Source organism: Sebastes umbrosus, chromosome 4 (genome assembly GCF_015220745.1).
Source record: "Sebastes umbrosus isolate fSebUmb1 chromosome 4, fSebUmb1.pri, whole genome shotgun sequence".
Taxonomy (NCBI): Eukaryota; Metazoa; Chordata; class Actinopteri; order Perciformes; family Sebastidae; genus Sebastes; species Sebastes umbrosus.
In genome coordinates this window covers 13,690,480-13,703,346 of record NC_051272.1, presented here as the reverse complement: position 1 = coordinate 13,703,346, position 12,867 = coordinate 13,690,480, and the positions used below count along the sequence as shown (strand labels likewise).

The 12,867-nt window shown below is 38.1% G+C and overlaps 1 long non-coding RNA gene across 1 annotated transcript; it reads right to left on the bottom strand.

The window, feature by feature from the left end:
- Window positions 1–6,919: 6,919 nt before the first annotated feature.
- Window positions 6,920–12,441, bottom strand: LOC119486197. Its single transcript, XR_005206481.1, has 3 exons — window positions 12,176–12,441; window positions 10,288–10,347; window positions 6,920–7,439 (listed from the first exon to the last, which is right to left on the bottom strand). It is a non-coding gene; the product is annotated as an uncharacterized LOC119486197 (long non-coding RNA).
- Window positions 12,442–12,867: the final 426 nt, after the last annotated feature.

Here is a 12,867-nt window from a genome sequence, read left to right as displayed (position 1 = left end):
TCAAAGGGAGATGAAGTGTAAGAAGTTTGCTTTCATCTGCAGGTCAGCTGGACGGACAGAAAGACAAGAAATGTAGACATAAACAAGAAGACGGACAGAAGGACAACACACACACACACACACACACTCTCACACACACACACACAGGCTGAGTGGCTGTCTTGACCCCGGCTCAGTGCACCGTGAGATCTACAGCATACATGAGGCTAATGATCCAGAGAACATGGCTCGTCTCAGGGCTGTTCAGGTTGGCGTGAAAGTGTTTTATGTGTGTGTGTGTGTGTGTGTGTGCGCGAGAGTGTTAAAGAGAGAATAGACTGAGAAATGCACAATCACTCATGACCCAAAAGGCCATGTCTTTCAGTGGTTAGCCAAGTGGCTTGATGACAAAGTTATATATAAAGTTATTAATGACTCATATGGTAAACAGTAAAGTTTATAGAGTGCTGCAGGAATGAGTCCTAAAATTCAGAAATGAGTCAACATTTTAGCTATTTCGGTTCGAAGTCGAGTTTTTTGGTGAATTGATGCCTGAAATAAGGACTGTGTTCTACGATATAAAATACGACAGTAAATATATAAAATATGACAGTAAATATATAAAATACAACAGTAAATATCATGAATTATGAAGCCTTTGTGTGTCTTAAAAAAGGCGACTATACTAAACGTCATCACGTCGCCTCGTTGTACTATTACTATTACTACTACTACTATTTATATACTGCCGTTCATGCGACCGTGGCGTAGTTCCTTTATAGTCTAACGTTTGCTTTCTACTCCTGGCGATTGCATTCACACTTCAAGTATCATAAAAGTGGTGTTCATTTGTGAAGATTATCTTGCTGAACAAAACGTGTAAGTATCATAAACATGTGTTTGCCACAGAGCTTATTTTCTGCAATAATCCAAAAATCCAGTGTAGAAATCCCATCGGCTTTTTGTCGAGGGAACCCAAGGCGATGCTGACTTCCTGGTTGGTCTAGAGAAATACGTCATCCCTGGAGCACTCTTACTATATCCCCTTTTAGATGTTTCATTGTTTATTGGCGAGGGTCCCAAAATAAAGTAATTAAGTATAGTGCGATTAAGAACAATGATTAATTTCCGAACAGCAATTTATTCCTCATGACCTTTATCAAAGCAGTTACTGGCACATTTTGCAAAAGTGAGAAAAAATTAATTTGCAGTGCTGCAATATGACAGATTAAGGAGTAAAGGGAGGCAGATGTGTAGCATCACCCCCCTCTTCTAAACCTGTAATCTATAGTTTGTTTACGGGGGCACAAGTGCAGCTTGTAACCACGTTCTGCTGTTCATGTTAAGGGTGCATGAGCAGAGTCAGACGGAGTTGGCGTAATGGATAAATGTGGCATTTCCTGATAAATTTCCAACTAGCTGGCCAGCGATTGAAATTCAAACAAAGTAGCAGGGTGCTCTCACATGCTGCCACAGTCGGCTGATGATTGCACGCAGAGATCTAAACGAGTGACTGGTGGCCTCTCAATCCCTCTGTATGTGTGTGTTACATGTGTGTGAGTGAGTGAGACAGAAAGAGACAGATTATTCCAGGGCGAGGCTTTTATAAGCCACAGGACTCCCATTACAGATCATTGAGTTTCAGACTTAGTTAAGAATATCTTTCATAATCTAATTGGGTTGTCTTTGTAATGTCATCTAACCTCTTTTCAGGCACTTTCTTCCCTCTCTGTGGACTCTTAATTTTTAGGACTCTCTATATATATGTGTGTGTGCATATTTCCAAGTGTAGGATTACTACAGTTGATGCAGACAGAAGGGTGTGTGTGTGTTGGATAACAGTAAAGCTTTTAAAATGATTCTTCCTGTATCAGTATTTCATTCTGTAACTTGACCCCATTCTACCCTCGCACTAGTTTACCATCCAGATTAGTCTCACTTTTCATAGTATGCTCACAGAGAGTAGAAAATGTATTGGCTTTTCACACACTTCAAAAAAGGAAAGATACTCTGTTTGAATTGCACCCGTTCTCTGGGGACTTACAAATGTGTATGGAATTTTCTCACAGCTTTAAAATGTATTTGACTATTGCGCCCCGTTATCAAGATTTAAAAAAAAAAATAAAGATTTTATTGAGTTTGCCAGGAATTTGCAACTGAGAAACTCCGGGAAGTAGAGCAATCTATATGCAGTACACACAACAGAGCACGATGCTCATGAAATTAACTGTCCAAATCAAACTAAGTGTTCAATAAACGTCCCGACTGCTAGAGACCGACTGACTGACTGACGTCTCATTGTGGAAATGCTCATGTGTGAGATGAGGCGTGCAGCAAACGGTCATTAATCAGGTGTGGTGAAATAAAAATTCCTTTTGGCTGTTTTCTTCCCGAGTATAGTGCATGATCTTGTTATACTTTTTAGTGCAAGTATTAGTTAGTTAGAAGTAGGTGAATTATGGGTCATCTGGTGGGAGGAATGTTTTGGAAGTTTTTTTCCCCCAGAGGTGATATAATCAATATTTTTTATATTACCAATGGATGAAATGTATAATGTGAAAGGGGTCACTCATGGTGAAGAACCCAAAGGTTCTTCTGATCTTAGATCTACAGAGTGTTTCAGCGTGTTCCAGCTCAATATTTTGGGTTTTCAGGCTCACAACTTCACTGTTGCGGTTCACTCTCACCACTCTCATCAACCTTGTTTCCAGCAGGAATCTGTTTCCTACCTGTCCATCACCAAACTGCAGAAATTAGAGTCTAAGGGTTGAAAATAGTGGAGCATTTAGCAGCTAAAGGGTCAGATACCAACCACTCTCTTTAAATTTGTGGAAAGGCCAAAACAGAGCTACAAGTAGAGTGAATAATGAAACTATATTCGCCAGGTGGCCAGAAACACAACTTCTATGAGTGTCAGTGTTGCTGAATGTGTAAAACTAGTAATTATGTAGTATAATGTCAATGTTGTGTTTACAGCTTGTTGTACTGGCACCATGTGGTCAAAATAATATGAATTATCCATAAAATAGCCACCTTACAGAATCCTTTTGATTTAGGTGACAACATGGCGAAGTCTTTAGCTTGCATTTTACATCCAAGTCCAGCAAAGTTGGCTACATTTTACTTCCATAAAACAATTTTGTTTTCTGTGTGTAATGAGCATTGCATCTTCATGAGGTCAATAGACATTTAGTATTGTTTCCAGTTTCATGGAGAAAGGGGTGGAACTGTTTGGACTAACTGTGTATGTTGCCTGAATACATGTCGGAGATATCACTGTCGACTAATCTTTTTTTTTTTTACTTCAAACAGCGCAGAAATATTTGATCAGGTCAGACCGACAGTCAGATAGAAGAAAGGGAAAGGACAAGAGAGAGTTTTTTCTGCAGAGATGAAAGTAATTTGTTACAAAAATGAAACGTGTAGTCAAAATAACGTTCACATGTTTTTCAGTGCTGCAGCAGCTTGATTTCCAATCATACACAAGTTGAACCAAAGTCCTGTTTTCTATTTACTTGGAAATATAATTTAAAATTTGACCACAAGTCAACTCTCAGTCGTAGTTTTAATAGATGCTTTAGGAACAGTGATGAGTTACCTCAGTGTGGCATTATCCTGATGTTTAGAAACTCTAGCAGGAAGAAGTAAAGTGCTTTGCAAACACCCTGGAGGAAAGCAGTTAATCCCCAACTGTTCAAATGAAGCTGCTCATCGGCCAACAAATTTACATTATATTCATACTGGGCAACAACCAGGTGTGAATACATGTAAAATCCTGGATTTGTACTTTATTTTTCATAACACACCTGGTTCAATAAATGATTTGATTTAATGTTTAGAACTGGGGATGAAAAGTTCTGTCCTCGGCTGTAGTTTTTTTTTTTTTTTTTACCAATGCACACAGAATTTCAGTTGTCAGGCTCAGATAATTTAGTCGCACAAAACCTTGCCTGAGGTTCAATCTGCATCTTTTTTTCCTGACATCTCAAGGTCTGGATCAATGGGTGCGGTAAATCAGTCACTGTGGCAGTGGCTGTGTTGATATTAATCATTAGTTATTCAATCAGGGCCCCAGGAGGCAGCACGACCGACAGAGAGACAGACAGGCAGGCAGACACACAGCAGGGTGAATCATCAGAGGAGGGGTGACGGGGGGACGGGGCGTAGTCTGGGAGATCACTAAATCTCAAAGTGACAACCAACTTCCAAGTTCATGCCCAGAAGTCTGTTTAGCTGTAAAATGAGAAAGTTTGCTTCGGCTGGTGGGCGGTGCTTGGTATTTCCTCAACTGCCGGGTCACAAACTTTCTCATATTACAGCTAAACAGTACACTAAAAGATGTTTCTGAAAACATCTGAGGTGAGAAATAGGCATTACAGTCACAGAATATTGATTCATATTTGATCAGCGCTGCCTAGTTTGACCGTTTGATCGGAGTTTGCGAGTGATTGACAGCTGCTCAGAGACGGCAGACTCCAGCTCGGCTCTGATTGGTTGTTTTAATCCGGTCTGTGAAATCTTGCAGATGCCATTAGGAGCACCGGAGGACACAGAGTCACATGATTTTTTTTCAGATTACCTGTCTCATGCACCACTGTCAGGACATAGTGACTGTTTTATAAAAACAACTTTTTCTTTAATCATATTTGCTCCATGTCTATCCACTGCTGCTCTTTTAATTTCTGCTGGGGCATCATGCTACCTATGTCAGCACTATAACTTGTGAAACAAGGATTTGCCAAAAGATATATTCTGCATAATCGTATCCATTATGCTGTAACATGCATTTTTTAAAAGGCAGTGATCAGCCGTTCCGCCCATCTTTTGTCTGTCAATCTGTCTGACAGTCTAGCTGCCTCTTTCCCTTTCACCTTGCCACTATCTGTCTGAGTCTTTCTATCTGAGACGCAGGGATGTTTTATCTGGGTAAAGTACACCACAGTGCAGTAATATCTCCCGAGACAGCCAGGGAGCTGATAGGTATCACTCTACAAACAGGCTGTTCCTCCCAGGACTCTACACAGAGATAATGTGCTGCTTTCTCTTCTTCCTATTTTCCCTTCTGTCTGTCTCTGTCTTTGACTCCCTATCAGACCCTTCTTTCTCTTTTTCCCCCCCTGTCTGTCTGCCTCTTTCTCCGCCTCTCCCTGGATGTATCTCTCCCGCTTTCTATCTATCTCTCTCCGTCAGGATGATCTCATGGGGATAGAGGTGTGTTACCTCTCCCAGTTGGAGATTGTGCAGATATTAGCCCTCTGTGTTCTCTCTAACCCAGGATGGATTTAGAAACACCACCCCCTGTGTGAGCGAGACGTTGGTGCTGTATTAAGGTACAGTGGAAGTGCACCGGTGCCGGTATGGGTGCATTTGTGAGGGGTGCCAGCTGTCCTGCAGTGTGTGTGTGCCTAGTGCGTCACCCTGCTTTCTCCGGCCCAGGTTCCCAGCCGTGTACGGCATATGGTAACCATGGGATACAGGCTATAGATAAGGCTATGTGTGCCACCAACTACCCTTTGACGTCATAGACCTTGTCTCGTCCCATCTTCTCTCCTCTCCTCCTTTCCTTGCAACAGAAAGCTTTTTCTTAAGCCCTTCTACTATGTTGAAAAAAAAATCCATTATGTAATGTGTCAAATTGAGCCACACTGTGAAATACACTCACAAACAGGCAAATAATCAGTTCAAAATAGTGACGCTTTATTAGGCTATGACTTCCCCGAGACTTCAGAAAGAAGAATGTAAATAATCTCCAAATAAATCATTTAATATTTCTTAATGAAAAGTCTTAATGGCTTTTTTGTTTTTAATATAAGGTATGGTGGTGATAAACTGTTTAAATTCATTAATAAAAAGCAGGAAAGTTGGCTTGGTTTCCTCACCATTTTTGTCTAATGAATATAAAATATAAAAAAAATTGTATTATATACAGCATGTTATTTCCAATCTTATCTTCACTAAAATATATCATTACATCAAACATATTTATTTCAACATTCATCTTAAGTTTCTTTTGTAGAAAATTGGCTACATCCATCCAGAACATTTGTGTATGTATACAGTGAAAGTATAAATGGGAAATACTCTCTTTTTCAAGACCACAGAAATCACACTTATAATCAATATCCAACAGATAAATTATATGTAATATCATGTAAGACACTTCCTTAAGTTTGTTATTGATACAGTATTTATCACAAATTTTCCAAGCTTTCTCCCACTGTATATCCTCAAATAAGGAAGACCAAAAAACATCTAGACTATCAAAAGAGCCATTTTAGGCAAAAAAACAAACAAACAAATATCCGTCTGGAGCTGCAAAACATGTGAGCATTGTGATGAAGGTAACACAGTTTATAGTCTAAGTATATAGTATATAAGTCTAATGCAGTGAGGGCCAAAGAGCAAATGTAGTACGGAGTATCAGGGTCACATTGAAGGAAAAAAAATCTGAGATTTACAGAATAAAGTCATATTACAAGAAAAAAAGTTGTAATTTACAAGAATAAAGTCATAACTTTACGAGAAAAAAAAGAAAATAACACGTAAAATTACTTGTTTATAATATTACGACTTTGTTTTTCTTAAAATGATGACTTTATTCTCTAAATCTCAGATTTATTTTTTTCCCTCAATGTGGCCCTAATACTCCGTCGTACCATAGACCTACAACAATGATAAATATAAATGAAAATGTAAACAAAAAAAACAGTTATTCATTTCCATTTTTATAAATGTGCAGGCAGCCACTGGAGAGGAGCTAAAGAGCCACATGTGGCTCTGGAGCTGCAGGTTGCTAAGAGACCCCTTGTCTAGATGAAGGGACAGAAACAAAACTGAGTGTGTTCCTAATATTTTGTTAGAGCTCCTCTCTTTCACTATTAGTTCCTCCAATATAATTTTTTCCACACAATCTTCTGAATTGAAAGGTTGATCAATAGAATCAAGATTTAAGTTATTTATCATACAAACAACAATTACAGAGAAGCAGTGATTGGCAATGAAAATCTTAGATCTCAGCAGCATTGCTATGTAACACAAGTAAAAAACAAAATAAGATCTAAGATAAAAAATATTACAAGTTAAAATATAACGCATGCATTATTAAATAAAAATAATATAAATTTATGGTCTACAGTATTTCAAAAGAATAAAGACGGGAATATAGTTCATGTATATGCAGAGAGAGCGAGAGCGAGGTAAACATTGTGTAAAACAGTAAGTTAAAGTACATAAATGATTTAAGTGACGATACAATGTAAAGTGTCAAGTGATGAGCTCAAGAGTTCTGAAGTCTTATGGGATGAAGCTGTCCCTGAGCATGGTGGTGCGGAACAGTTTGTGACTGGGGTGATTGGGGGTCTCTGATGATCCTAGAAGCGTTATTCTTACACTGCTGGGTGTAGAGGTCCTCCATGGATGGCACCTCCATCCTGGTGATGTGCTGTGGCGTTTTCACCAGCCTGTCATAAAAATGTCAGAGTATAGTATGTAAAACAAAAGTCATACTATAGCGGTAAAAAAAAGTCATAGTATAGCGTGTCGAAAAATAAAAATTTTATAATATGTAAAAAAAAACGTCATAGTTAAAGAATTAATAGTATAATTTGTCGAAAAAAAAGAAATCATAGTATTTAAAAAAAGTCGGAGTAAAGTGTGTCAAAAAAAAAAATCATAGTATAGTATGTTGAAAAAAAAAAAAATTCTATAGTATGCTAAAAAAAGTCACAGTAAGTTGAAAAAAAGTAATAGTATGTGGAAAAAAAAAGTAATTCCATAGTATGTTAAAAATGTTTTATTGTATGCTAAAAAAAGTCACTGTATAGTATGTTGTAACTGACGTCCCCTGGTAAATGGTTAACTTTGGGATTGGACCATAATATAGTATGTCGAAATAAAAAAAAAAGTCATAGTAAATTATGCCATAAAAATGTCATAATGTAATACACTTCTCCTGTGCGACTGTCAATCATATGATGACTCCCTAAATTGGCACTCAGTCATCAAAACTTTGAGAAAGCATGTTAGTAGTAGCAGTTGTTGGATTTGATGTGTGAATGTGATGCAAAGTCTAATGTTCCCTTCTTCCTCCCCAGATGAGTGCAGAGTTTCTGGACCAAAACTAAGGATGACCGAGTTTTGTCTGCCACATTTCCAATAAAAAAAATGAATTAATGTTGTTTTGTGTACCATAACACCCTCCTCCTACCCTTCCGAAACAACGGGAGGAGACACGTCTTGTACTACCTTGTCCACCTCCACAGTGATGCTCTGTACACGAGTGTCCTCATAACGGTGAGGACTCGAACCGGGCCCTGGCACCATCTATACCGGGAACTAGACCTCAATTCACTGCACCACATCCACAACCTCCTGTCTTCAGACCAGTCTTCTATCATCCTGAACTATCTGATCTGACACACTTCCTGCTGTTTTGTAGAATATTTGACTTCTTTATTTTGGGTGTTAGACCTTATAATTCACTGCACCACATAACGATCAAACTGACAACCTCAGGTCTTCTGAGCAGTCCACTAATTACCTCAGCTACTTGGTCATTCCACTTCCACTCAACTCAAACACACAAAACCACTGGAAAAAACTAGGCGTCTACACAACCTTTCAGCATGACAGATATGAAAATAAACAATCTGCATTAACCCTCCTGTTGTCTTTGGGTCAAATTTGACCCGTTTTCAAACTTCATTATATCATAAATATGGATGTCTTTCACCTAATTTCCTCAAAATTACATGAATGGTTCCCTTATATGGTCTTTGCAAAAAACACACTCTCACACTGTCATTAAACATTTTTTTTATATTATAATATTTGTAATATTCTGACTAAACTTTGACATATAGCGGTCTGTGATAATCCATCAACATTATTCCTCCAATTTTGAGTATAGTCCAAATAATTCATAATTTCTGCATTTTTTCCTAAAAAATTAGGTTTCATTTCATATAAATTAGGTTTATTGACCATGAATTCCAAAACAAAGTGTAAAACTTGTGATAATGACTTGGAATGAAGTTGGCCAAAAAGGTGTAATACAGAATTGGGTGATAATTTATAATGTATGCTTAAAAACAGTCAAACCAGACCGGGTCAATTTTGACCTGCATGGGAAGACAAAAGTTGCATGGTCCACGGGAAGACAACAGGAGGGTTAAAAAGCTCCTTCAATTTAGTTTTTAGGGTTTAAAATATGTTATGGAAACAGACTGGATTTGATCTTGGTTTTGATCCTTTCACCTAAGACTATCAAGTATGAGTTCTATCAGCACCTTATCTTGGTGAACTATTTCTGAAGTTCACAATTTTGTTTATTTCTAAGATTTGTTGTCCACACTGAGGAGAAAACTTGGAGAATCTCAAGATTGATTAGCTAGACAGGGGAGCTTGGATTTGATACTTTCACTTAAAACATTTGGGCATCAGTTTGTCTTGCTGTTGTTAAAGCCGACTGTTGGACGCTCTTTAGATCAGATGTGTTTGCATTTGTTTTAATCTGCTGTTTTTTCTAAAAGTTTTGTAACCTTGTTAAGAAAAGTGTTGTATAAATAATTTCTTATTATTTTCATTGCTGCAATCTGACATCAGTACAGCAGAAAATCACATCTTCTGTCACAGAAAAAAAACTCCTGTTCTGACCGCACTTAAAATAATATATATTAAAAAAAAAATCTTGGCAAGCTCTGTCTCTTATTGTGGCTAAGTGAAGTTGATGTACAGTAGTTGCATGATTCATGCAAATTTGGGGTTGTATTCAAATGGTTGAATGCACTTATATGCTGACATTTTTATGGAATAATATACTATGATATTTATGACATTTTTATGGCATACTATGCTTTGACTTTAGTTTATGACCATTATGTCTCTTAAGGAACACTATACTATGTATGCTTTTGTGACTTTTTTCAACTTACTATACTACGACGTTTTTTAAACATACTATACTATGGTTTTTTATTACTTTTTTCAATGTACTATATTATAACTCTTTGACTTTTCGACATACTATACTATGACATTTTGCAACGTACTATGATTTTTTTATGACTTTTTTGACATACTACAAAATGTTTTTTTTCAACATGCTATACTATGACTTTTTTTATTACTTTTTTTCAACATATAATATAACTTTTTCTTTTTCTACATACTTTTTCTGGAGGACGGAGACACAAACAAAAAAAATATTAGAGACATACAATCATTCAAATATAAATATTATGTCATTTGACTGTTGCAGTTTCCGATTGTGAACAGGCGATAGTGTTTTTCGGGTCCACCTCTCCTCACCTTGATGACGTTGCCTCTATCCAGTCTGCTGCTCCTCCACCAACACCTTGTGTCTTTTCTCTGAGAAACAACAAAGAAGACAAAGAAGAAGACGGGCAAAAAATGAACTGATGTATCTATATATTATGATGTATATATATTATATATATTATGTATATCAGTATAAAAACTGATGTATATTAGTTTATGCCAGAGATTCACACGCCAAGTTCAAACCAGAGGGGCGATTTATTCAGTTCAGTTTTCAAGTTTAACATAAAAATGCTGTTACGGTGCATTTGTTATTTTGTTATTTGCATTGTTTTAAAGTCACCAGAATGCAGGAAACAAAGTCTTTGAAACTCAAATTGTTCTATGGGAGGACCCCCAGATCCCACACTATAGTTTTGAAATCCTCCATATTTTTAAGGTCTCAAGGTTGGCAAGTATGCATTAGTGACACTGTTTGATTCAGCTGATAGCCTCAGAGGACATGTCCACAGCTTTATTTGCATCCATGATTCAGCGTTTTCTCCAAACACGCTTGATCGCAACAAAGGTGATAAAGTCAATAGGCCGTTTTTACTGAGGACATTTTGACAGGACAAGGACAGGTGTAAATAATGAAACGAATGATGGCTGAATTCCATTTAACCGCTTTGATGTCGTGATCCTAGTATTGTGCGAGCTGGCTCACTGTCACTCTCACTTGGACATTTACATATAACTAAGAGCCAACGTTAATGTTCAATAACACCTGTGCTTTTCCTATAAGTCAAAATGTCAGTTTGCCGTTTTTTGTAAGTGTGCTATACGACTACGAGCACATCATACTACTCTGGTTCAACATGCTAGCAGTGAAAAACATAAAAGAAACGCAGCACTGTTCTCTTCAATGACGCCTACCGATATTGGATTCACGATCTTTGCAAAAATGCAACGAAATGCAAAAATTAAATGTTCAACTTTAAGTTTAGTTAAAGGAATTGTTTGTAAGAATCAGAAATGACTTGTTAACAGCGACACCTGTGGCTGTTAAGTCAAAGAAAGTCAGCGTCCTGTTGCTCAGGCTCGCGCTTGTGCTCGCTCTACATAGACATGAATGAGCATCGCTAAAAATAGTGAGGTGACACACGTCAGCTAAAACCACAATATCACTCTATATTTCACGTGCTTGGTAGTAATGTTAGCTGACCAGACGAAGGTCTCTCCATGAATCACTGCTGATCCTAGTGTTGGCTTTTCCTGTCTCAGCCTCCACACTGCGGCCGGAGGGAACAGAGGAGACAGCAGAGCTTTGGTCGGAGACGATAACGTTTCTCGCTGCGGAGCCCCGTCACTTCACAAGACACGGAAAACCTCTGTTGGTCTTTAGGAGCTGCAGCATTTATTTCTGCACAAACGTCCAATGTACATTCACTAGATATTCTCAGAGCTAAACTAACTCTCCTGCAGTGTGGAGTGTGCGCGCATTCACATGAGAGTGGAGCGAGCTGAGTGAAGGCAGGCAGAGGAGCAGAAGAGCAGAGACTCCGGCCCTGGAGACCAAAGCTACAGTCTCCCCTGCATCCAAACAAAAATAGATTATCATTAGAAGACAGAATATGAAAATGCCCCGTTTTTTTTTCATATTCTGCGACCGGAAGTTGCCATTTAGTGATTTTGCCATTTTCTAGTGATTTTATTTTTTGTTTTTAGAAAACGAAAATGAAAATCAACCCGTTTTTTTAAGTTTAGTTCATCCCTTTTTGACACCCGATAAAGAAAAAACGTCTTATATTTCAATATAAATTTTTGTATTTTAAAATGAAAATCAAATAACCACTCATTTTTTTTTTGTTTTTTTAGTATCCGTTTGTGAAAGGAAAATCAAATGACCAAAAGATACACTGACCCGTTACACACATACCTCTCACTTACTGCTAGCTGGCCTTGATCCGAAGAAACGAGCTTAATGACGCCGGAAGAGCTTCACCACGTGGCGGCTGAGTGGACGCTGGAGACGCCGATGAGCCGATCCGGTTTTGCTTCTGACGTTATTTATCACCGTCATGTCTCTTCAATGAGATACATGCAAGCAATCTTAATCTGCGATGTCCAAAAACTCCACACAGTCAACATGTTCAGCGTTCACCTCATGTTTCTCCAGGGCGTGGTCATAAAACTAACCGGGCTCCTCCTCCGTCTAGCAACACCTGCTACCTGAGTGAAGCTTCCTACCCTCACTGATAAACCCAACACAGGGGACGCCACCTACTGGACCATTAGGGTGTAATATACATCGATATTATTGCAATTATGAACAAACCAGTACTTTTTTACCAGTTTAAATATCAGTAATGGAGCTGTAATCACTTTTAGGCAAGTGGAATCTACATTTTATGGGTTGTATTGCTTCTTTAAGGTATTTTAACAGGCAAAAAGGACATGGGTGGGCTATAATCTGTCACATATAGAAAGAAGAAGAAAGGCACTTAATTAATCCCCGAGGGGAAATTCAATTTATTTTTTCACTCTTTTATATTTGACATATTACATAGTACACACAGGCCCTACATGCATTAATGAGAGAGATGTCAGAGCGAGTGGGCCGCCCCTGAC